At 41.2% G+C, this 24,462-nt stretch overlaps 1 protein-coding gene and 1 long non-coding RNA gene across 6 annotated transcripts in view; both read left to right on the forward strand.

Moving 5' to 3' along the window:
* ntm (neurotrimin) overlaps window positions 1–24,462 on the forward strand; it is a 519,740-nt gene that overhangs the window by 391,863 nt on the left and 103,415 nt on the right. The window lies entirely within an intron of this gene.
* LOC118496585 lies at window positions 9,625–22,543 on the forward strand. The gene is made up of 3 exons (XR_004899176.1): window positions 9,625–9,671; window positions 22,259–22,264; window positions 22,533–22,543. It is a non-coding gene; the product is annotated as an uncharacterized LOC118496585 (long non-coding RNA).

Consider the following 24,462-nt stretch of genomic DNA (forward strand, 5'->3'; position numbering starts at 1 on the left):
ACCCCAAATACAAGTATGAACGTGAAAACGAGCATGATATGGGACCTTTAAGGTTGTGGTTGGAATTATGATAAGGATTAATAGAGACAGTTGAAATATTCTGGCATCAGGACTAGGGGTGTCTTGATTTCGACTATTGAAATCAAAAGCAGGATCAGCGTTTCTCCCGGCATGTTTTTCTCTCTCCACCCGCCTACTTGCGCACGTCTGAAGAAAAACAAGAACAGATACAAAATGTAATTGAATCGTGACCTTAAAAGTGAAAGTAAGATTGAATCGCGGATTGGGAGAATGGTGACACCCCTAATCAGGACGTAATGTAATGTTATGCCAATGCCGGGAACTTTAATAACTGTAATATTTGGTGATGACAATTTAATTATGCCACATCCTTTGGCAAATGATAGTGTGCTGTTGGCTCCCTGACCTTTTCTTTGAATTTGAGTGTGCAGGAAAGTGTGTGTGTGTGTGTGTGTGTGTGTGTGTGTGTGTGTGTGTGTGTGTGTGTGTGTTTTGTGTGTCGGAAGGCAAGGTCAACAACAGGTACCACGTGTTATTTGCCATCATAAAACAGCACAATTTATTTGACAGGCAATTTATCTATGGGTGCATAAACACGTAATACACTCAGTGTACTAAATCCCACTTATTGAGGTGTGGGAGGAAGGATGGAGAACATGGCTGTGGAGGTTTTGCTCCCATCAGAGAAATGTTTTTACACTGCTGGTGGTAAGATGAGGATGTCAGTCAGGTGTTAAACAGAGGTACCAAGGTATCTCAACACCGTCTGACCTCTGCTAGGAGATATCTACAGTATTTATTGTCCCCATAGGATAGTCTTGTTGGTTTTGGTTCCCCCACTCTCCCCCCTCTCCTACCCCGCCATCTGTATTTTCTACCGTGTCCAGATCAGTCGATCCACAGTTTGTAAATGGACTGCTGAAATGATAATAAGTAGGGCTGATCGATGAATCGTTTTCAAATCGAAAACGGGATTTGAAAGAATGCGATTAGCTAACCGAGAAGACCGCGATTAATCGAAGGTGCGGTATTGACTTGAATGTTTGGTGCAACATTTGGTTTAACATTTTTTATTCCTTTTTATTATTATATTTACTGTTTTTCATAAGATAAATGCTGGAATAATGTTACACATCACAGATAGTGTACAGAAATGTCCTATTTTCAGTGGATTCTTTCATTTATTTTGTATTCCTTTTATTTAACATGATCACAGAAGGTGCAATATGTAGCTAAAATATCTGGCAGGAAAATCACAATTAGATTTTTCCCCCCCAAATAGTTCAGCCCTAATGATAAGTAATTTTGGCAGCAATATGTAATTATTTGCATCGGCATTTATTAATCTCTTGTTTTTAGATTTGTAATTGAACCCAGGTGATGATGAGAATGTATTGCAGTATTGATTATAAACGAGTTAAGATGACACTGCATGAACTAAAGTGTCACTTTTTTTTTTTTTTTTTGCTATTTATGTTATGTATAAACATAACACATGGATACACATGTATCCATGTGATTGATTGATTGAAATAAACTAAACTGAACTAAGAATGTCATATTTGTAGAAGTAATTGACTTGCCAGGGGAAATGGAAATTGTGTAAATATCACACTTGAAAATACAGTTTCCAGTACACAGGGGTTGTCAGAAGTAGTAGAATTAGACAAACATTGGTTCTGTTGTTTGTGTTGGTAGATCCAGGTCAGCGGTAGCTTCCTGTAAACACATTTCCTATAAAGGGGTGTTTCGGCCCGGTCAGAGATTTCCTTCAGCTGCTCTTGTGTGTCTTGGCTCACACTTGTTTTTGTATTATTATAACTCTAGATTTTGTGATAAATGTTCTGTGTTTGACTGTTCAATGCTCCATGCGTATTAAAAGAAAAACACTCATACCTATGTTCCTACATATATCCCTACATAAGAATGTAGAGCAGTTTTGATGGTGTCTCATGTTATAATGCTCCATGACATGTTTTATGTTACACAGTGGATATTGAACTTTAGCTAGACTTTTAAGAAAAAAAATCGCAAATCGAATCAATCAATCGCAATATCTGGCAGAAAAATCGTAATTTGATTTTTTTCCCCAAATCCTTCAGCTCTAGTCTGATGTCAGACCAACATCAGACCATATACGGTAAGTAAGTAGAATGCCATGAAATCTCTGAGCAGAGGACACCCAACCCTGGACACTCCACATGCTTTCCTCTTGCTTGCTCAGGTCAGAATATCAACTTTGCAAAGACAATATTCCATACACAATATCATAAATAGCCATGATACGTCTGCTGAGCATGTTCATGATCAAGCATGTAACATTTCTATTCTAGTGCTTTTGATTTGAATGACCCCACAGCCTTCTCTGTAGCGCCAACCTGGGGACAAAATTGAATGAACATTGCACAAAACAGGACCTTAGACTTTCATGTGTCCGTTTCATTGCTTTTATTCTATGTTAAGAGATGAATTCTGTCTATTGTTAGACATATTATTCTGAAAATGTACCTGAATCACCTAGTCTCGTGAACCACTTACCACCTTGTTTGATTTTAATGTTATACTACAAAATGTGTTTGTAGTTTCACATTTTTTTGACAAAATCCATTTGTATCAAGTGTTTTTAACAGTAGGGGTAGTTGTAATATTTACATAAATATGAACTAGATGACAGTGAACTTGGGTAATGGGATTGGAGTGCGAGTGCAGGTGGAGTAAAAGGAGGAGTAATATTGTGATATTAAAGCTATAGTGTGTAGTTTCTGTCTCCCCCATGAGGAATTCTAAATAATGACAACAAAACTGTCGGCTCGTCCACATGATACAAGCCTTCTGTGATCGTGCATGCCCCCCCTCCTCCTCCTCCACGCAGTTGCTAGTAGCCAAGGAGGACACGGAGGATTAAAAAAACATGATGGACTCTTCAGAAGAGGTCATTATCTTCACTTGAGTTTCTGCACGGGAAAGTTGCCGGACGCCACAATCTTCTGAACATAGTCATACTGAGAAATATAGAGAGAGTTGTGTGGAGCTGATAGTCTTAATTAGCTTTGTAGCAACTCATTTGGTAATGGCTTGAATGTTACGGACGTTCATTAATATCAAAAAGTTACGCACTAAAACTTTAAGTTATAGAGTAATATTAAGGAGGGGTAATATTGCACAAAGGAGGACTAATATTGTTTATTACTCAATGCTCAGTAAAAACAAAAACCTAAATATACATTTCCTCTCCTTTTTTTTTAAATTGATTGTTCCCAAATGCCAAGCTCATTACAGATGAAAGTTGTACGTGCACATGTAGCATTTATTAATAATGCCCGGGGTGCCTCGTTACATTTAGGACAGTTCATAACTGGATGATTTGTTTGAAAGCTGCGAGTCAGTCTGCAACATGAATACATTGTATTCCTCCCGGGGTCCATGCTCCATTAGCCGATGCTAGGTATCTTCCCGAGGATAAAGTATAAATCAGATGGTATTCAAAGCAGATTATGTTCCCCTGAGCAGCGGTTCACCTCACTTACCTGAGGCACTCAGCGCGTAATTCTATAGTAGGAGCAGAGATCTACTGTACTAGAGATTAGGGAATTCATCATCATGGATGCACCAGGGAGCATTAAAGAGTAGGTAAGGCAGGGATGTTCCTGCTCACCACTACTTTTTCTTCCCATACTCTTCCCTCATGTCTGAGAGAGTCTGTATCACAGTGTAACACCGTATACTGCAGCAGCTTTTTGTTCCTTCGCTGCAGATTGATCTCATGAAGTGGCGTATGTATGACACGCCAATTCGTACTGTATCTGTACACATACTCGTTTTTTAGCGTGTTCATCAACGCCGTTTGGCCTCCATTGACTTACATTACCTTGCAATTGCGTGTGAATTGACGCCGTAGCGAGTAGTATGAAAGGGCAAAAATCCGCGTAGGGAGACTGGTCGAGGTGGAGGATGGGTACAACACAGGACTTCACCCAGGAGAGCGGCGATGGCGTCCCGCGTGTGACGTTTCCTTTCCACATTTGTTGTTTTCCTAAACCCAACCCCGTTCTTCTTTTCCTAATCCCAACTAGTTATTTTCCTAAACCCAACCCGCGTGTGACGTTCCTAAACCCAACCGTAGCCTCGCGATAACACGTAGCCTCGCGATAACACGCCGTGTTATGTTAACGCTGTGACGTTGCAGACTGCCGTCCGCTGTATACAGCGTAGACATACTCTACTTGATAGCTCAAAATGCGTAAAGATAACACGCCACTTGGCTTTAGGAAAGTGGCGTGTATGTTTACGCAAAGTCATGATATCACGTTGTTCGCTGAGACATTCACTCCTGGTGTCTCTATTCATCCCTGTAATACAGTTTGAAATGAAATACAGAGCCCTAGAGTGCAGCATTTAGTTCAGCTTGCCTCCTTGAAACATATCTGCCTTCATGTGTTTCATCCACAACTCTTACATCACATGTTCCTGTAGTGAAAATGATCTCATTAGAGTTGGGGACACCTTACCTTACCTTACATACATGCAGGCAGAACTTTACATATGTGTATGTGGATATGGTAATTCTTGGCTTTTAAAGTTTTTCATAACTTGCACAAATTAGCAAAGTCAGATTATGTAATATGTTCCCTCAATTTGACAATCTGATGGCACAAATAACAGACCAACAGCAATAGCAAACTGTGTTCAACTCAAGTGGTTTATTAAGACTGTCCACGACCAGACAGCTGTACCAGTTTATTTTGAATTGCAGTGCTCAGCTGTTTATGTGCACCAAACAGCCAAAGCTGACCTACAAAACAAAAAGCAGTAAAACTGTCCAATGTAGTAGAGCTGTAGAGATTTGTTGTCATCACTTACAATTCCTCGTGGGGGAGACAGAAACGACACACTATAGCTTTAAGCTCATCAGTTTTCTATCTGCTGTCAAGTCTGCTAGGCACCAGGCGTCCATATCTGCAGCTGAGGAGATAGAGCAGGGTCGTCCATCATTCACACGGTTGGCAGTTTGATCCTCAGCTCCTCCTGTCCAGGTGACAAAGCATCCTTGAGCAAGACAAGGCAGCATTGTAAAGTGCTTTGGATGAAGGTGTTGTAAACTCTCAGACCATTTACCATTTAATGTCTGACCAAGAGGTACAAATGAATGCTGACTAGTCACATGATGCTGTGACTGGCCACAGCAACCTTCATTGTGTCTTCATTTCTTAATGCTTCAGCAACTGGATTCATGGAGGAACAAATCTAATTGGAGGGGACAAATGATGTAACGTGTGCTCATGAGCTGTACATTTGAAATCCAAATGTACAGCCCAGGTCCCTGCTCAGCTCCGTAGCTATGATAGATTCAACAAAACACATTTTAAATCAATTCACTTTCTGGCACAACAGGCGACAGTGATTCATGCTTCACACAGGAAGCAGACATGAAATGCCAAGTGCAGCCTGGCACATGTTGATAGAGGCATTGGGGCATGCAGCTCTTCGTATTTATAATTAATATATTAATAATTGATAACGTCCGCAGGGTAGATCAGGGACCAGCACAGTGTTTCTGTCAGTGCTGTCTCCCATAATGCATTGTGATTCACCACTTTTGCATGCTGGGCTGATTGCAAGGTGTGTCCTCTCAGACCCAGTCCACAGTTTGACAAGCTGTCAATGTCAATGGAGTGGAAGCTTGTCTCTGATGTGTGTGTGTGTGTGTGTGTGTGTGTGTGTGTGTGTGTGTGTGAGTGTGAGTGAGTGACAGAGCCTGAGAAAGCTGACTTTGAAATGTTGTTTCTTGAGGTTTTTGTCAGCACTCCCCTTGAATGCAGTTTTTGAGTGCTATTATGATCAGTTTAAGAAGCCAGGCGAATATGTTTTTTTGCCAAAGTCAGGTTTGTCATTTTGCACTTAAGATAATGTGTGTGTATATATATATATATATATATATATATATATATATATATATATATATATATATATATATATATATTTTACATTTAAAGTTATATTTTAAGTTTAAAGTTAAAGCTGCTTCCTGTAGGCAGAGACAGATGGGGTCCTGTGAATCTGCTTAGGACCTGGCACACATAAATCTACTTTCCCATTAAAAATCACTAAATTCAATCCCTAAATCACTATAAATTCAATTTGAGGTACTGTACCACCTGAGGAATGTGATTAAACTGACATGCTTAGCTGCAGAATGTTCACTTATGTGGCAAAACAACCAAACAGCCATAATAATTTACATTTACATCATGTGCCTTCCACCACATTGATCAATTCAACCGTTACTTTATGTGAGCTGAAATTGTTGTTGACCAGCTTATGTAAAAAAAATATCAAATGTCAAATACTGTACAACTTCATGAAAGTCAGTGAAGTGTGTGTGAAGAGCGAGCACTCCTCAGATTAACTTAATGATCCCCAACACAACTGGTTAAGAACATCTTTATTGGCACTGTGCAAATGAGGCCCTCAGATCCAAGTACCATGCAAGTCTTAAGTCGAGTCAAGCATCTTTCAAGAAGGCGGCAGCGAAAAGGGAGAGTTGACAAGCAAAATAAATCAATTTAGGCATTTCCACATCACAGGAGCTCTTGAGACAGCAACTTAACACACTGAGTGTTTGATGAAGATGATGATGAGGGCCCAGACGGCCCAGCATAATGCCTCCAATCAGTGATGCCCACACTGCTGAAGCATTCTGTCCTGTTCCCTGTTACCGTCTGATATAAAGCCATCTTTGTTCCCTCATCATTGTCAGGACATCTTACTTCTGCAGACTCTGCACTCCTTCTCATTTGCTGCATCAACTGTTAATTACACCATACCTCTCCTGGGAAAATTCATCAAAATCCAAACAAACGGCTGACATGAAAAAAAAAAAAAATTCTATTGAAGGGATTTCAGGAAGTTAAGTAGCCTAATATTAGCTGATCTGGTCCAATTCATATTGTAGGGAACCGGGATGGGAGTTGATTGAAGGAAACTTCTTATACTTCATCAGGAGATAGACTCTTGTCTTGTGGTCAGAAACACACTGTTGTGTATTTTGTGGAGTTGCCAGTACCATGGAAGAATGTAATAGAAATGGCCTATGAGAGGAAAAAGCTTAGATATACTGTACAGAGCTGGCAGCAGAGGCAGAGGAGCGTGGTTGAAAAATTCTAAGGTCCATCCAGTGGAGGTTGGCTGGAAGGGTTTTGTGGGCAGACCACGTTTGTCCCTGTTAACTAAACTGGGTATACAGTAAGAGGGCAGAGCCTAAAGCAGGCGGAGAAAAGCATGGCAGACACTGCGGCCAGTTCCAGTGAACGTCTTTGGGTTCGAAGAAAGGTGAGAGACTGGAGCACACGTAGCAAAGTGTCCGCACATCTTAAAGGCTTGATGTTAACTGGTGATGTCATGGACAGAAGTCTCCGGTGTGGGAAGAGACCTGGTAGGATTGTTTGGTGTGTTTAGGCAGCATGCTGCCGGTTGATGGCAACATGCTAGTTATCTTAGCATGTTATTTACCTTAGCAGCACCTGTTTGATTCTGTGACAGACCATAATCGATTATTGCCTACTGATTGCCTACTGTTACTTGTCAACACATTCTCACTCCCATCGTGTAAAATACGGACGCTTGGTCAGGTGCCTATGGCGTTGTTATTGACACTAAAAGTCTCCTTTAACGTCATATCTAAACGCGCTTTATCTAAAGACGCTGGGTCGGGACTATTTTGACGCAGTTAGGTTAAGGAAAAGATGGTGGGCGGGCTTATAAAAGGTACGTTTCCGTGACACGCGGGACAAGAACGGGACAGTTGGGTTTACGAAAAGAAGAACGGGACAGTTGGGTTTAGGTAAAGAAGAACGGGACAGTTGGGTTTAGGAAAAGAAGAACGGGACAGTTGGGTTTAGGAAAAGAAGAACGGGACAGTTGGGTTTAGGTAAAGAAGAACGGGACAGTTGGGTTTAGGTAAAGTGACAAGTGGGACAAGAACCCCAGTCTCCGGGGTGAAAGTCCTGTGTTGTTTGAGGGTTAGGTTTGGGTTAAAATGAGTCGGTCCCCTAGGCACTCCACCATACCATACCATTGCAATTAATGTAAATCAGTGAATCCATGCACACCTGGGCCTTTATGCCCAAGCATGTCTCAAAGTGATTTCCACGTCAACTGCCCCAGTGGGACAGTCTGTGAAGAGAGTGTCTCGATACGATAGAGAACACAGGCTGTTTTACCTATTGCAAGATGCAATAGGTGTCTTTGTATTCTGTTGTGGAAGGCCAGCAATGGGTTTGGTTGTCAGCCCCTCCTCCGTTCTCTGCATTTTTCAATAGCTAAATATTTTCTGAGCAGGAGCCTTATAATATTTGGCATAATTTGGGATCCACCAGAGGGCTAGCTCTCACCTCTTGTTCTCTATGTTGTACCTGTATTTAAATATGCATGAGGCATCTGTCTTTGTAGAGACAGATTTTCTGTCCCTCGGCTTCATGGTGCAGCTTGCAGTTCTTCACATTGGAACCATTCATCAGTTGGGGAGTGTAATTCAGGCAGGCGAGCTCCAAGTGTACATCTGGAACCCCAGTAAGAATTATTTATCGTCAGCAGAACTGTGGTTGGCGGGCAACAAAGTCAAGCATGTCGCCATTTTAATGTGAGCGATACCCGCACTCATCCCCAGGTCAATTGCTAGCTTCATGCTAAGTGTCTGTTTTTCAATGGGATTTGCTCTTGTGACATTTCCATTTTTTTTACCCCATAGTTGACTCACACAAAAATAATAATAATAGTTTTAAATACAGGAAATATAGTTTAATGACATGAAAACTTTTGAATAAAGGGTTTCCCCACTACTTGTTTGTAGCATACATGTTAAACAATGCTGCTTCGCTACTTTTATGCCATTTAAAATGAAATTTTACCAGCTAATTTGCTTGAGTGTTTATTGGGACATGGTATGTGCAAGTCTTTGGATCAAAGATATAAATGTAAACGTTCCGCCAGCCTGATGTTTGTATTCAGGTTCACCAAGGTTGAGGCGAAAAAACAATAATGAGCTTCAGGGTTTTCCCCAGGAAATAATCAGCAGAGGTGGTAAGTGCTTCCTGATCTAATGAGAATTACTTATAAACATGGATTTGAACTGATGACATGTTTCCGCTGGCTAAAATGATGCACCTCTGATACCTCTATTTGGGGTCTCAGAGTCCACACTGTGAAACATGGTTATATACATGGCTCTTCATATGCTCTGCATCTGTGTTCAGATTTAACAGTAATCTTTACACAGCACTGTCCCTCCCAAATCAGTCTATTAGGATCTCTCTTATTGGAGTTACGGAGTTATAAGTTTATTCATAAAAGGTCTCACAGGGTCCAATTGTCTGTGTGTGTGTATGTGTGTGTTCATGCATAGCCCATACAACACAAAACATGAAATATTTCCTTATTTGGTGTGATAACCAAAGCCACTTTAACATTTTTCTGGGTTTTAATAGGGACAAGGAAAATGTAAAGGGAAATAATTTGGTTGATTTATTACAATTATTAATATTTGTACACATAAAAAGTGGAGTCTGTGGGATCCTAGTCTGGCTCACTACACCGGAGGTCTGGCCGCTATCTATTGTACAAGGGCGCCGTCGCTGCATCCGGGGCTTAGCGCCGTCGAAGACAGATTGGTTTAAAGAAATACAAACGAGCCAGATCGTTTTTCCCCATATACCAGAATATATAGCGCTGTCTGGCAATGCTGGACTATTGGGAACTCAATCAATGAGGAAGAGAAGCAAAACACAGGGCAAAGCAGGCATAGAAATGTGCACAACCACAGGCAACAAAACGGCGTGCCGGAGAGCCCAAGAGTTTGGGCGTTCATCTAACGTGTGTTTTTGTATGATTCATTTCATCGTTTGCATGTAGGGTAGATAGCAATCAGTGTTTGGCAGATGATCACTTCTGGCACGACACCGATAGCCCACTGCGAAGACACACTCCGTTCCGTCTAGGGATGTAGCAACTCCTCGCCCCCGCTGCTGTACTGCGCATGCAGGACACACACACACACACACACACACACACACACACACACACACACACACACACACACACACACACACCTCCGGTTCCCTCCCCCTGCTGAGCTCCTAAAGGATCTCTAAAGAAGAAGTTAAGGCTCGGTTCATGTTGTCTGTGTCTTGGCTTTCATCGTTCTTCACCTCCTCATAATGGTCTCATGCATGTACTGTAGGAAGTCCTCCAACAAGTAAATATAACCTCGCTCCAGTCGGCCAGCCAGCCTATGGAGGCACTGACACACGACTCACATATAGACTGCTACATCCATGTCTGTGTGACTCACATAGCAGTTCTAATTAAGGGGCACCTTGAGGTTTTTATCATACTCCAAATTACAAAATTATATCATTGCACAGAATGCACATTGTAAAACAAATGTGTTAAATTGTTCAACCTTAAAGGAAGATTTTATTTTAATTTGTTTTGCCAATACCCAAATTTACTGTTGCGTGGGAGTACGACAGCAGGAGTCCTTCATTGTTTTCCAAATCAGAGGAAGTGAAATGTAACACTTTTGAGTATGACACTCTTTTAATAAGCAAGCCATCTGAAACCATCACACACAATGTCAAGCTTATTATAGTGCACCTGTTAGGAAATTAGTGGCCTTCAGTATTACTTTTTTTTTCACCTGAGAAATATTGCAAAAGCCAGACCATAGCCTGCTCTTCCTGATGCAAAGAAATTAATTAATCCGTTGATGTTCTCTGCTCTGGACTTTAACAGTTTTTCTTGATTGCTTTGATGCAGCAGTCACCTCACACTCCACATTTTCAAAACAGTTAAGACATAGGCCCACACAGTGGCACTGCAAAAGGCTCTAACCGTGCCAAAACATTTAAAATATGTAACAAAAGAACATTTTGCCTTCAAATGACATAACTTGCAAACAAGTGTATGAGCTCTTCCAATCAACCATTACACAGTGGACAAGAAAATACTAAATACAGCACTCAGTGCAATCAGTGCACCATTGCTTGTCATTGTAGCCTAATACTGTACGTAGCTTTCATGCCAGTGCCATTTGTTGTCAAATTTGCCTTCTTGCAAAGATTTGGATCCAGAATCAGAAATGCTTTGATGCAAATTTCATTGATTCCATTGATTCTTATTTTCAAACTGTGGCTGAAAACTGAAATACTGTAAATATTACACAAAATACATGTAAACCAAAATAAAATCTCTTACAGTAAAGTATAAACATCTATTACTGTAGAGTATAAGAAATAGCCACTATTGATACTCAGTCTCTTCTGTCTTGATGATGGGGCCACATGGCCGTGATTGATAACGTGATCAGTTGCCCGATCTTCATCAAAAACCTGAGCCCTTCCAACTATACCTCCACCTCACACTCGGACTCCTCTTCCTCGGACCCCTCTACCTCTTCCTCTCACTCTCATCTGCCTTTGACCTCTTCCATTAGGGGTGGAACGGTACACAGAAGTCACGTTTCGGTTCATACCTCGGTTCAGACATCACGGTTCAGTACGAGTTCGGTACAATGGAGAGAAAAGCAAAACCAAAATGCAGAAGGCAAATTTTTTTGTCCAGTGTTTCCCACAGATTCGAAAGCAATTTGTGGCGGGGGGGTGTCAGAGTAAAAAAATTACATAACATTATTTATTATATGTTTATTTGATTCACAGCTGCTATATAGTGTTTTGACAACCCAACTGCATTTTACCGCAAACTCGCAACTAGTTAACTTTCTAAAGCAGGCGCAATCACTTGTTTGCTAAGAATCGGGTCGTGATTGTGAATGTGTGATTGTGTGAAGGTGTTCACGAGATAGATACCAACCTTTAGTGAACTTGTGAATTTCGCCAGCTGTCTTCTCTCCTTTATGGAGACAGACGTTGTGTGCACGGTGGGCTCAATGGTATTTTAAGCCTCCAATGTCGCCTTACAGGCAGCTAACCCTCACCTTAACACTAACATAACTTCTTTGACATAACCATTGCCGCGCTGCCTGGAAGGCGACATTGGGGGCTAAAAACACCAAACACCGCACGGTGGGAGGAGCTGTGTGTGTGTGTATGTGAGCGAGACACAAGTGACAGAGAGACGGAGGAGGGCAGGGAAAGGAAATGCAGAAGAACGTGTTTTAAATAGCGTTTTAAAAAAAAATAAATTATAACGAAACGCAATGTGCGGCGGCCGGTGTTGATAGTGAGGCGCACTGCCACACATTAGTCTATGTGTGGGAAACACTGATGTCTCAGGCTGTACCACCTAGTGTCATCCAGTCTCTCCCCTGAGCTAGCTGCAACAGCCTGAAGTGTGTAAAGTAAGATGTAAACAATAAGTAGCCCAAATCTTCTCCAGACTCCATCTGTAACTTGTAAACAAAATAAGACAATCGGCTATAAAACAGAAAATCCAGCATCTCTGTTCTCTGCAAAGATGAACTAAATTACCTGATTAATGCAACTTTCTAACTACGTCTCCCGGCCATTTTTCACCGCAGAAAGCTGCTCCCTGCCTGGCTAAAGCTAATATAGTTAGCCTAAATAAACAAGGTGTCTGTCCCAACAAACGTTAAGGTTCGGAGCCGCGACGCTGGAAAAGTACCACTAATCTACAGCAGCAGTCTTATCCACCACTCTCTTGCCTGTACTACTGTAACTGACTGGTCCTCTAACTCTTGTGGGTCGTCACCACTCGCCATACTCGTCCTTAGCGCTGCTATCTCTGACTCATTAAAACGGCATTCATTGGCAGAGATCGGCTACATAGGCAGCGCGCCAATCAGCTTCAGAGCTAAGGCGGGGCTACAGATTAGGTGTCCGTAGAACCTGCGTATCTAACAGTAGTTCTGCATTACATTAGTTCCACATTACATTAATTAATTTGCATGCAAGTTTTATTTATTTTTATACCGTGTATTCTCCGTGTAAATTCATGCACCGAACCGAGACGCCTGTACCGTTTCGGTTCAATACAAATACATGTACCCTATCTTCCATCCATGTTGGCAAAGAACAACACAGACGCTGCACCTTTAAGGCCTGCAGACTGATTGCTGATTGAAGATTTGTGTGAAGGAGCGTCAAACAGGTGCTTCAGTGATTTCATACTGATGGAGGTAGTTTCTAATAGTTAGGAACAGATGGTTTCTGTTTGGTTACCATAGCTAAAACAATGGAGTTTGGACTGCTTGAATGACATCCGTGTTAACTGTTCTGCTAAAGGGTGGGGGAAATGTGTCAATCCAATGAGAAAGGGTTAACACATCTGCAAGAGGTGTCTTCTGCTCTGCTGAGACAGTGATGATGAAAACTGAGTGGATCCCAGTTTCTTTAAGCAGGTCAAAGCAATCAAGAAAAACTAACTGGACTACCCTACATGGGGTCAGCCCTATGTTACTCACAGACCAATGGTCCCACTGCACTATGTTCTCACAGCCCAATGGTCACACAGCCCTATGTTCCCACATTTCTAAGATTTTTCTTAAAATGAGGCCCTATGTTCTCACATTTCTACGACATTTTCAAAATAAGGCCTTGTGTTCCTACATTTCCCTTCAAATTAAGCCCTATCCTCCCACAACATGTTTAGGGTTAGGGGGATAAAATCTGATACACATTTATGAAAAAAGAAATATGGGAACATAGGGCCTAATTTTGGAAAACAAATCTTAGAAATGTAGGAACATAGGGCTGTGGGAACATAGGCACGCTCCCCCATACATCTGTGCACAGACTGCACCTTATATAAAATGCAGCTGCCAGATGTTCAACAAGAACAAGTAAAAGAGAGCAAATACAACTATTTTAGCATCTTTGCATTGGCTTCCTGTCTCCTTTAGACATTGTCAAATATCATCACTAGTTTTTAAGGCTCTGTGTGGTTTATCACCTCCATAGGTCACCTGGAGAGGCTGCCTTCTTTTATTATGGATTAAAAGTGAACAGCCTGACCATAAATATCTGCCATGCAATCTACTTTGAGAAACATCTTAAGACTCATAATGTTGCTTAGAAATATGTATCTTATACTACCCTCCATTACTCTAGCCTGCTTTATTGTATTTAAATGTTTCGTTGGAAGAAATCATACAGTATAGACTACCTACACCCTTCAACAGGTCTTCATCAATCAATATAGAGCCGTCAAGTATTTCAATTACTTCCCCTAATTCAAGTAAAACATATCTGCAACATAAAAAAAGATTATATCGTGAGTGAACATTTGAAGAGGTGAAAGTTACCTGAAGTACTGCTGCAGATGATGCCACAGCAACTCCAAACCCACTCCGATGATTCCTCCAACTGGTAATTTAGCAGCACCTCATTTAAAACACCGACTGGGCAGGTTAACTCCCACGTAAAGTGTTTTTTGTTACTTTAGGAAGTGCTGTGCTGGTAACCGGTATGCTTACTTTCAGCCTAATCTTGCACACTTGTTTTTTCTTCATAAGTCTGAATGCATCTCGAGGGTGCTGGGGCCTCAACAGACTAACACTTGTTTTGAAGTTCAGCATTCTCAAGCGCAGTTTAACAATAGCAGCTCTTCTGTTCCCTTCAATGACTCAGCCTCAGAGCCAATTTTAGAATCACATTCCCCGGTTCACATTTCAGATATGGAAAGGTGATAAAAGTATATTTCTTGGCCACGCAACAATTGAAATAAATTAATATCGAACTTTGTCTGGTTAAGTCTGAAGGACTCTTGAATCACAACATTTTTAGAGCAGTATCATTAATTGCACATCAGTTTTCTGTCCTATCTGAATTCCATCATGTTCTGCGGTAGCAGCTGTGTAAAAGCCCAGCGGTGCGTAACACAGATGAAGCAGCCAGAGAGATAATCAAATAATTATAAATGAGAAACGTTATGCTTCATAATGCTTCCCTTTGAAAAATGCACTGCCTCATTTTTTCCATGACAAATTTACATTACATTCTATCCAAAGCTACAGGTTGATTAATTTGATTTGACTTTGATTAACACGATGCTGAGAACAGTACATGCATTTATAATTCAATTCCTTGCACAGACACCAGCCACTATTTAGATTTGCACTCAGACTGTTATTGTATAGGGACCGAAAAACAGTATTTCTTAATAGTGTGTCCACATTTGACATTTACCACTGACACAGGAAAGAACACGGAGGACAGAAACATATCTCCAAACTTTATTTGCAAACTGAGGATTTGGACTTGTCAACAACAACAAATGAGAAGCTACAGGTTATACAATGCCAGTATACTACTCTCTATTTAATGGAGGTGAAGTGTTGGACATTTAACCTAATGTATGTACCTAAACCTAAGTAGTTTTAAAGCAGCCATATTATGCTCATTTTCAGGTTCATAATTGTATTTTAAGGTTGTACCAGAATAGGTTTACATTCATAATTTTCAAAAAACACCATATTTTTGTTGTACTGCAGTGCTCTCTCTCACTGCTGCAGATCCTCTTTTCAGCTGGTCTCTGTTTTAGCTACAGAGTGAGACCTCTTTTCTTCTTCTTCTTCTGTACTATCTTTGATTGCACTGCACATGTGCAGTAGCTCAGATGTAGATCATGTCAGCTAGCTAGCTCCATAGACAGTAAAAGAGAGGCTGTTTCTACAACTTCGGTCAGTTACAAGGCAGGACAATCTACTGGATTGAATGGCAACACAGATTTTGGTGCCTCATTGCACTTTACTGGCAACAGAAGCATCGCTGCATGTGCGGCTAGTTCATATTACACTTGGCAGCAGGTAATAGTATACTACCATAAGCTGGCAGCTGGCTTAAGCACGGTTAAAATGCTGCGTAACGTGTGTCTGTATTTCACTGGAAAAGATTCCAACAGTGGGACGTCTAACAGTCTGCAGCTAAAGACACAGAGGAGACCAGCTGACCTTTGAAACACTGTGGACACTGCCGCTGTCGGAGTTGTTGGAGAAACAACACAGACGGGACTTAATGGTGCATTCAATTGCACCTTGTAAACTCATGGTGCATTCAAGTACACCTGGAGAAAATGTATTATTATATAACCTATAATAAAAGGCTGTACAAACCAGACAGATTCATAACATATGCACAAGAAAACAAACTGCATTCCAATCTTCACACAAAATAGATTTCTAGATGAGATATGTGTGTAGCACCATAAATCTCAGTCTGTAAAAGTATTTGAATGACAAAATGAGAGAGAAAAGACAGAAGAAAGAAAAACGGCGTCAACTTTGACAACTATTACAATGTCATTTACGGCTGAAAAATGCAAGACAGCTTCTGCTGAAAGGCCAATAACGGTGCAGGGCTGAGCTGCTCTTTCTTGTGCACAAATGCTGTAACCTTAAAGTCATAGTCTCGAAGAGCTCTGTTTCGTTGTCTTTGGCGGCACCTATGGCGAAAAGCAGTAATTGCAGGTGTGTTTTTGAACCTCACTTTCCAGAGATCCAAACAATTTCGCCTTTGTGACGTCAGTCAGTTGGCATTTGGTCACAGTACGTCGCCTCACACCCAAGTGAATTGAAGAGCGAGTGTGTTACGTTAGCTCCACCTACCTTCTCTGGCGGACCAAGTGATGCTGGGTAATGAAAAACACATCCCTAACTGTGCGCCACTTGGGATTTCTCCCAGGAGCGTCGCAACAGACACCTAGTTTGTCCTACTGATTATGCAAGGGCTTTCATCAGCGGGCCATAGGCTCAATCACCATTGTGTTACCTCATTTGACGATAGTGACTTATCGGACATTTATTTAAATGAAAATCTTCCAGATTATTACCTTAACCACAGTGCAGATGATAAAAACCGAGTGGTGAGAAGGTCATCTGGGACTCAACTGCATGTCCGGTTCTCCATTATCATACTTTATTAGAAGTGATACCTTCCGCTCTTTCAATTATATAGGGAAAAGATTAGGACTTTTTCATTAACCTTCCGTGTCTCTTACATAGAAATTAAGTTTTGGAGCGGTCACACAAAATTACAAAAATTATCCCTGATAGCCGTCTTGCACAGTTCTCTACCAGGAGCTGCAAATCCTGTTTTCAGCTGCTGCTCATTATACTGCTGGATTGCCTCTGCCAATCATTACACCCTGATGATTCCTTCAGGATTCAGAAAACTGATTAGTCCTGATTTAGAAACCACTCTCTACTATACTGTCAGTAATATTTTGGCCTGTAGAGTCTTATCTTTGGTGCTTTATAAATACACATCACTGTGCCATGCATGGAATGCACCCCATCCCTTTGCAAATAATTGTGTCAGCAGCCTCCTTGGCTGCTTGTCACACTGTGTTTGCCCTATTTGTCCATATTTGGCAGCTTTCACGGTGGACTGGAGGCCAAATCGTTACTTTTCTGTAATTCAGAAATCAGAGATTGTCTAATTGGCTCAGTCTCCGGTATCCGGGTGCTATAGAACACTTAAAATAAATGTAACAGCAGCACTAAGACATTGATTCCTCATGATAATATAGCACCTGGAATGATTGATTGAAGCTCAATCTCGCCCCAGCTGTACTTTGTCCATATGTCAGAAAAACATATAGCAGTAGAATAGCCACTAGGGGATCAGCAAATGGCAACTGCAGTGTGGCACAGCACAACACCAGCAACACTCGGTCATCTGTTTTAATAAAAAGGACCAGGTTTTTGGAATGCCCTACCAACGGAAATAAAAACACAAAGTGATCTGCAAACGTTAAATGAAAAGGTGAACCACTGGCTGCAACAAAACCTAACCTGCCATCACTGATATGTACATATGCACATGGACATGTACACACAGAGAGAGGAATGGATACACAGATGAACATACATGCATACTCATAAAGAATACGTGCGTGCATGCACACACACACACACACACACACACACACACACACACCAACCCGGTCTCACGCCAGTTTGTAAATAGTCACGTTATTTTTATTTATTGATACGTGTACAGGTCACGATTTTCTCGTTTTATTTCGTGTACAGGTCACGATTTTCGACCGTTACCATTTCACGAACTGCCACGGGGAAATTAAACGCCACACGCCCGCGACAACAACGGGACGGACCGCCACACAGGGATGCGGTCCCTGGGTGCAGGGACACGATCCGTGGTCTCTGTGGCACGCAACAACGGGGACATGAAACGCCATAACAATGGGACGGTTGAGGTTAGGAAAAAAAAGAACTGGGAAAGGAACCGTAAAAAAGAACTGGGAAAGGAACCGTCACATGCCGGACACGCCGACAACAACGGGACGGTTGTGGTTAGGAAGAGAATAACGCAGAAAGGAACTGCAACAGGCGGGTGTGATCCCCGGTCTCCTGGGTGAAAGTCCTGTGTTGTTTGACCCATCCACCACCCCGACCAACCTCCCTACGCGGATTTTCTGCTTTTCATACTACTCCCTACCGCTGTCGTGCTGTGACCACGAAATATGCTTCCCATTTAAATACATTAAATTAAAATTCGTAATCACTACACGAAAAAAACAACATTCGTGTCCTGTTCACAAATCAATAGATTCAATAACGTGACCATTTCACGAACTGCCATGAGACTGGGCTGGACATACACATGCAAAACGTGAATGATTGTAATGTGATGCAAATATTGTAATTGTTTTATGATCATGTCACATGTTTGAGCATTTCACTATGTATCATGTGATCAATGTAACTTTTGTACACTTGGTAATGATGATATGTTATGAGCTTTCTAAGCAGAAGAGCCTAACCAGGGACAGGGGTCGCTAACTAGAAATCCTGTATGCATCTGTTTCATGTCAGTGTAACCTGTCACAATCCTGTTAACTAACTTTTGGTGGTGTTGATATTTAGCCTTTTGAGCAAAATATCAAACTGAGCTCTATTCACAACACATCTCTAATCTGGCACATCTACTGTATATCCACTGAAAAACAATACCCTTACAACAGCATCCATTATCATCTGATTTTATAATGACACGCCATTATCCCGCCGCTAACACCACTTCACTGGATGACATCATTTTGATAAGGGTCCACACATATCCTGATAGCCTGTGGACAGTACATGACAACTGCAACGGGAGTGAAAACTATGGTCAAATTTGAGTTCTGTGGTCAAACACATTTCTAGCAGCAGCATCTAACTATGTGTATATCAACTTGGCTGCAGTCACGAGTTGAAAGGAAAAAAAAGAAGCACTTAGTAAAACTCGAAATAAATTTGAGCACAGCTCAAAAAGTCCAAATAGCCTCAGAAAACGAGGCTATCAAATTACGGTGGAGCATTATCGCCGTTTACACACAACGCACAAGTCAGACAGAATTATCTGGAACAGAACAATCACAGTGTTTTTTAAATGTCAAGCTACAGAAAATGATAAATGAATATAACGGGAAACAAATTAGCTGCATTTTACTCTAAATGATAAGAATACAGAAAACTTTCCTGCTTATGACTTTGCAAAGAATTAGTAGTGTTTGATGTGAAGTGGGACAATTAACATTCACGATCCTCACAGCATGTATTTTTTCTATGTTGATGTCCAGCTCTGCGTCTAGATATTCCATATGCTCATACATGATTTTCCTCATAGTGAGTGGTGCCACAGAAATGCAACTGACATAACTGTATCTTGCCCTTTTGTAGTTACATTCTGTAATCCTAATACTTTGATTTAGTTAAAAAAAATGTCAGTGGTAAATCTGTTGGTTTTGTCCAGAATAATTGTACATAGAGCACTATTAGGCTGATGCAGCTTACATCCAGTGTGTTATTCTGCTCATGGACTTGACTTGGCTCCTCCAGTTTTAAACATTGCTGATGTTGTTGTTGCTGCTGCTATTCTTATTGTGGTGCTTGGTCCACTAAGCTTTGACTCCAACTAAAGCAGACATTTACTTAACAACTGAATCAAAAAAGCAAACACCATCCAACTGCTCAGCTTGGCTACTTTATCTAACTGTCTCTTTTCATAGCGAACAGAAGGATCCTCTAAACCAGTGGTTCCCAAGCGTTTTCACTTCAAGGACCACTAAAGTGACACAATTAGACCACGTTCCCCCATCTGATAGGTTTTTGCCTTTAGATGTTTTATTACAGACAGTGTATGAAACCCATGAACAAATTAGTCATACATTCTGTCATTGTGTTACTTGGATATGCTCTATAGCAAGTGTAGCCCACACAAAGGCTGGGACGCTCATCAATCATGAGAAGATTGGGGCAGAATGGAAGCTTCACAATTTGGCTTTGCCAAGGTGTTTAGATTGTACTGAACAATTTTGAAGTCAATCAAATGAAATGTGTAGGAGGAGTATGTCAAAGCACAGCCCCTAATTATCTACGGTCAAAATCGTAGATAATTTGCACATTAAATTAAATATGGCTGACTTGCTGTGGGGGTTTAGGGGATGACTCCAAGAGGCTTTTTGGTAAGACTGGACATGATTCATATGCACACCACTTGTCATACATCAAGGTGAAACGTACTGCAAGGGCTACCTCATTTAAAATGTTGTAGGGGGCGCTATCAAGCCATTTTGTTACATCCAAGCAGGATACCCATACAATATTAAGTGTATCATCGGTTCTGAAGCATGTGCAAAATGTCCACGCACCTTTAGACCCTAAAAATGCGATAAGTTTGCAGAATGATCATAATCTTATCAATTTCAAATGGGCCTTCGCCGACCGACGTCGGTGCTCGGCCCTAATTATTTGAAACAGGCAGTGATGGAATCAGCATGTAGGTAACCTCTGGTTCAGTCCTCACACCCACACTGGATTTATACCTGCTGCTTTGATATGGCTGTTTGATGTAACCCCCTGACTCGCTTTTCTTCGCATTGTTGGGCCTTATCACTTCTCCTGTAAAATGGGCCAGCATGTGCTGCCGTTTTAATTTCAAGCTTATTAAAAAAGAGGGATGAAACTGAGGGAGAAGTATTAAAGGGTAGAATTAGCATGTGGAGACAATCCTCTGTGAAATTACTGCAGACGAGGGCAGCAGAAGTTACCTTCCAACGTGCACTGTGTCAAGCAGATTCACTGTGTTTACCTGTTTCCTCAGAGCCTTAATTAACCCATTGCTCACTTCGCAACCCCTTTGTAATCATTGCAAATGCAGACAAGCCTTCAATTCTCATGTGTAATTGTGAAAAAGCATTTAATTTAGGCTAGCTGATTATTCTGAAAAGAGTCGTAGGGGCAACGTGAGCACTAAATCTACCATATCATATTTCTAAATGAAGTGATTTGTATAATTTTTGAAATGTAGGGAAATCTATTCCTCTGCCAAGCTCACTGGCAGAAAACATCACACTACCAGCTGTGTTTGCTAATGCACTTGGCAAAGCACTTCCAGAAGAGCTGTGCTTTAGTGTATGGACTCTACTTTCAGGATGGTGAATGGAGAGAGTTAATGCCAGCCTGGGGGCATGCTGTTCACTCAGTTTGTATTATTCTCGTGCATGTTTGATGCCTTTAAGTTCCACTTTAAGTGATTCATTATGTGATGTGCACATGATATGATCATATTCAAAAGCTTGACAACCTTTTTTTTATTCTATCTATTGTAGATGATATGTTGACAACTCATTTTTGAAATGAATCCCTCTAGCCAGATACTTTAGAGTGGGATTTGTGTATCCCCAAAGAATAATTTTACATCTTAGATAGGGTTGGGTATCGTTTGGATTTTTTTTCTGATACCGGTGCTAAAACTATACTTTTAAAATGGTGCTGGTGCCTAAACAGTGCCTGAACCGATACTTTTAAAAAAAGATTAAAAAAATAAAAATAAAATATATTTATATATATATATATATATATATATATTAAAAAAGGAGCACAAAACGTCAGTCGGCGACATTTAATAACGGCTTGTTAAGGTTATGCTAAGGCCATATGGTCAAAATTAAATGATTTATTAATAATGTAATGACAACTTATAACAATAACTTATTTCACTAGGAAATTAGTGGTAAACGACAAAAACAACCACTAGATGGAAAAAGGGTATTTTACAATAACTTTGAATGCACCACGAGGCTGGCGAGGCGAGTTTCAAGTGAACGTACCATCTGTGTTGTTTTTCTGACAACAGCAGCTGCAGACTGTTGGACGTCCTGGTGTTGGAATCCTCTACAGTGAAATACAGACAAACTGCTACACCGTTTAGCCGTCAGCATTTTAACCATGTTTAATCCAGCTGCTAGCTAACGGTAGGCTAACGTTACCTGCTGTCAAGTGTAGTGTCAACATGCAGAGATGCTTCTGTTTCAGAGCATCAGAGAGCAGTGCAGGCATTTCAGTGGCAGCGTAATGAGGCACCTAAATCCATGTTGCTATTCAGTCCGGTAGATACTGGTCATTTAGGCACTGGTGCAGTATTAGCACCGGGTGTCGTTACCCAACCATAATCTCAGATGCCAAATTCTTTGGTAGTCAACTCTACCATTGGTCTCAAAAAGCTGAAAAAAGTCCCTTGTTTACATTGAAGATAAGATAGGCTCCGGTATTGCTTAGTAGAAATGTCTTTTTTAAACGTCTCACAAATACAATCTGTTCCTATGATCATAGATATGAAGTCACTAAATTACTATAAATTTGAGCTTATATCTATTGAGAAATCCCCTGCACGTTCAATATGTTATTAAATCTCAAAACATTAAGTTGGAAACGTCATGTACTGTACATGAATTAAGGCTCTATGCCAAACACAATGAGTCAGAAAGTTCCCATCTCTGTTTTAGCTTGTACTGTATATTTCTAAACTGAAAAAGGGGGGAGGCACTCACACATATTGGCAGTCAAAATAATAACAATAACTAATACAACCTTAAAGCAGGGTATTTTAATTATAGCACAGTGCACTGAAATAAGAAAGCTCTGATCTGTGACAATTAGATTTGTGTGGCTTAAAATAGAGGACTTTATTCACATGTTGAAAAAAAAGTCCTGAAGCTCATGACTTACCATATTATAAGCTCTATAGAGAACTTTGGGGAAGCATGTGAAACTGCAGCCCGGTCTGATGGCAGTTCGTGTAAATGTGACGTTATTTTAATCTATTGATTCATGTTCACGGGGACGTTTTTCTCGTTTTTTACGTGGTGGCCAGCACGAACATGTGAAGTAATATATTTCAATGGGAAGCATATTTCGTGGCCACAGCACGAAAATGGTAGGAGTAGTATAAAAAGCTGAAAATCCGCGTAGGGAGGGTGGTCGGGGGGGTGGATGGGTCAAACAACACAGGACTTTCACCCGAGCGAGCGGGGATCGCGTCCCGCGTGTGGCGCTTTGTTTCCCGGGGATCGTGGCGCTTTGTTTCCCGGGGATCGCGTGGCGTTTTGTCCCGTGTGTTATTGTGGCGCGTCCCCCGTCCCCCGGCGTGTAAGGCGCCCTTTCCCCGTCGGGTTTCTCCTAAACCCAACCTTCGCCATCCCATTATTGTGGCGCGTCCCCAGCGGGCCACCACGCGGCCGCCTCCGGGCTTATGGATCGTCATTTTCGGCCGTCTCCCGGCGTCCTTTCCCCGAGAAAATAACGTGACATTTACACGTAAAAAACGAGGAAAACGTCCCCGTGAACACGAATCAATAGATTAAAAATAACGTGACATTTACACAAACTGCTGTGAGACTTTTCCAGCATAAAATATTGAGCATTCTTAGATTTTACAACTGTGTCTCAACCCCTAATTTTGACAGGCGGATGTCAACCCAGGTAAGTTGTATGAGTTGGGACAGTGAATTAAATGTTGCTTTTTAACTACATATGAGAAAAGAACTAGTTGATTGAATATGATGTTACTCTTTTGAAATGCTTTGGGGAATCCCTGAGGGACAAAACGCTCTGAAGTTCTGTTCAGACTTTGTGCCAGTATAGAACACCAGATGAAAGATGACAGCGTTGCACTCATCACCTTACTGTGACTGGTATTCCATTTATGTAGTGATGTTATGGAAGCAAACGATCAAACTCCTTATAGTTATGGCCCTTGCATTGAAGATGGCAGGAGCGTTTAAGGGCTTAGGCAGTCAGGTCAAAAACATACAGTACACAAGTCGAAAAAAGGATCCAGTGTTCAGACGTGGCAGTAACGTGTGGACAGCTCAAAGTACATGTGTGAATGCCCCCATGATGCACTGTTGATCCGATTGCTCAGACCCCATTGGGAGGTTGTCTGGGCCGCATGTGGCCAAATTAGTTTTTACCAGTGTGTATGGGAATGTGTCCTGGGTTACACTGAGGACCGGCCACTCAAGTGATGTAATTGGAAGTACTATTCGCTGGCTTTGTCCACGATGTTGGAAAAGGCCAGGTCTGAAATTGAGACGAAGTATCCAGAAAGTCTCAAATTTAATAAGAACTCAATAACGTTGGCCTTTCCTTTAGCTTTTTCTAGCTATGACTCATCTTCCTCC

This window comes from Sander lucioperca, chromosome 13 (assembly GCF_008315115.2).
Source record: "Sander lucioperca isolate FBNREF2018 chromosome 13, SLUC_FBN_1.2, whole genome shotgun sequence".
Lineage (NCBI taxonomy): Eukaryota > Metazoa > Chordata > Actinopteri > Perciformes > Percidae > Sander > Sander lucioperca.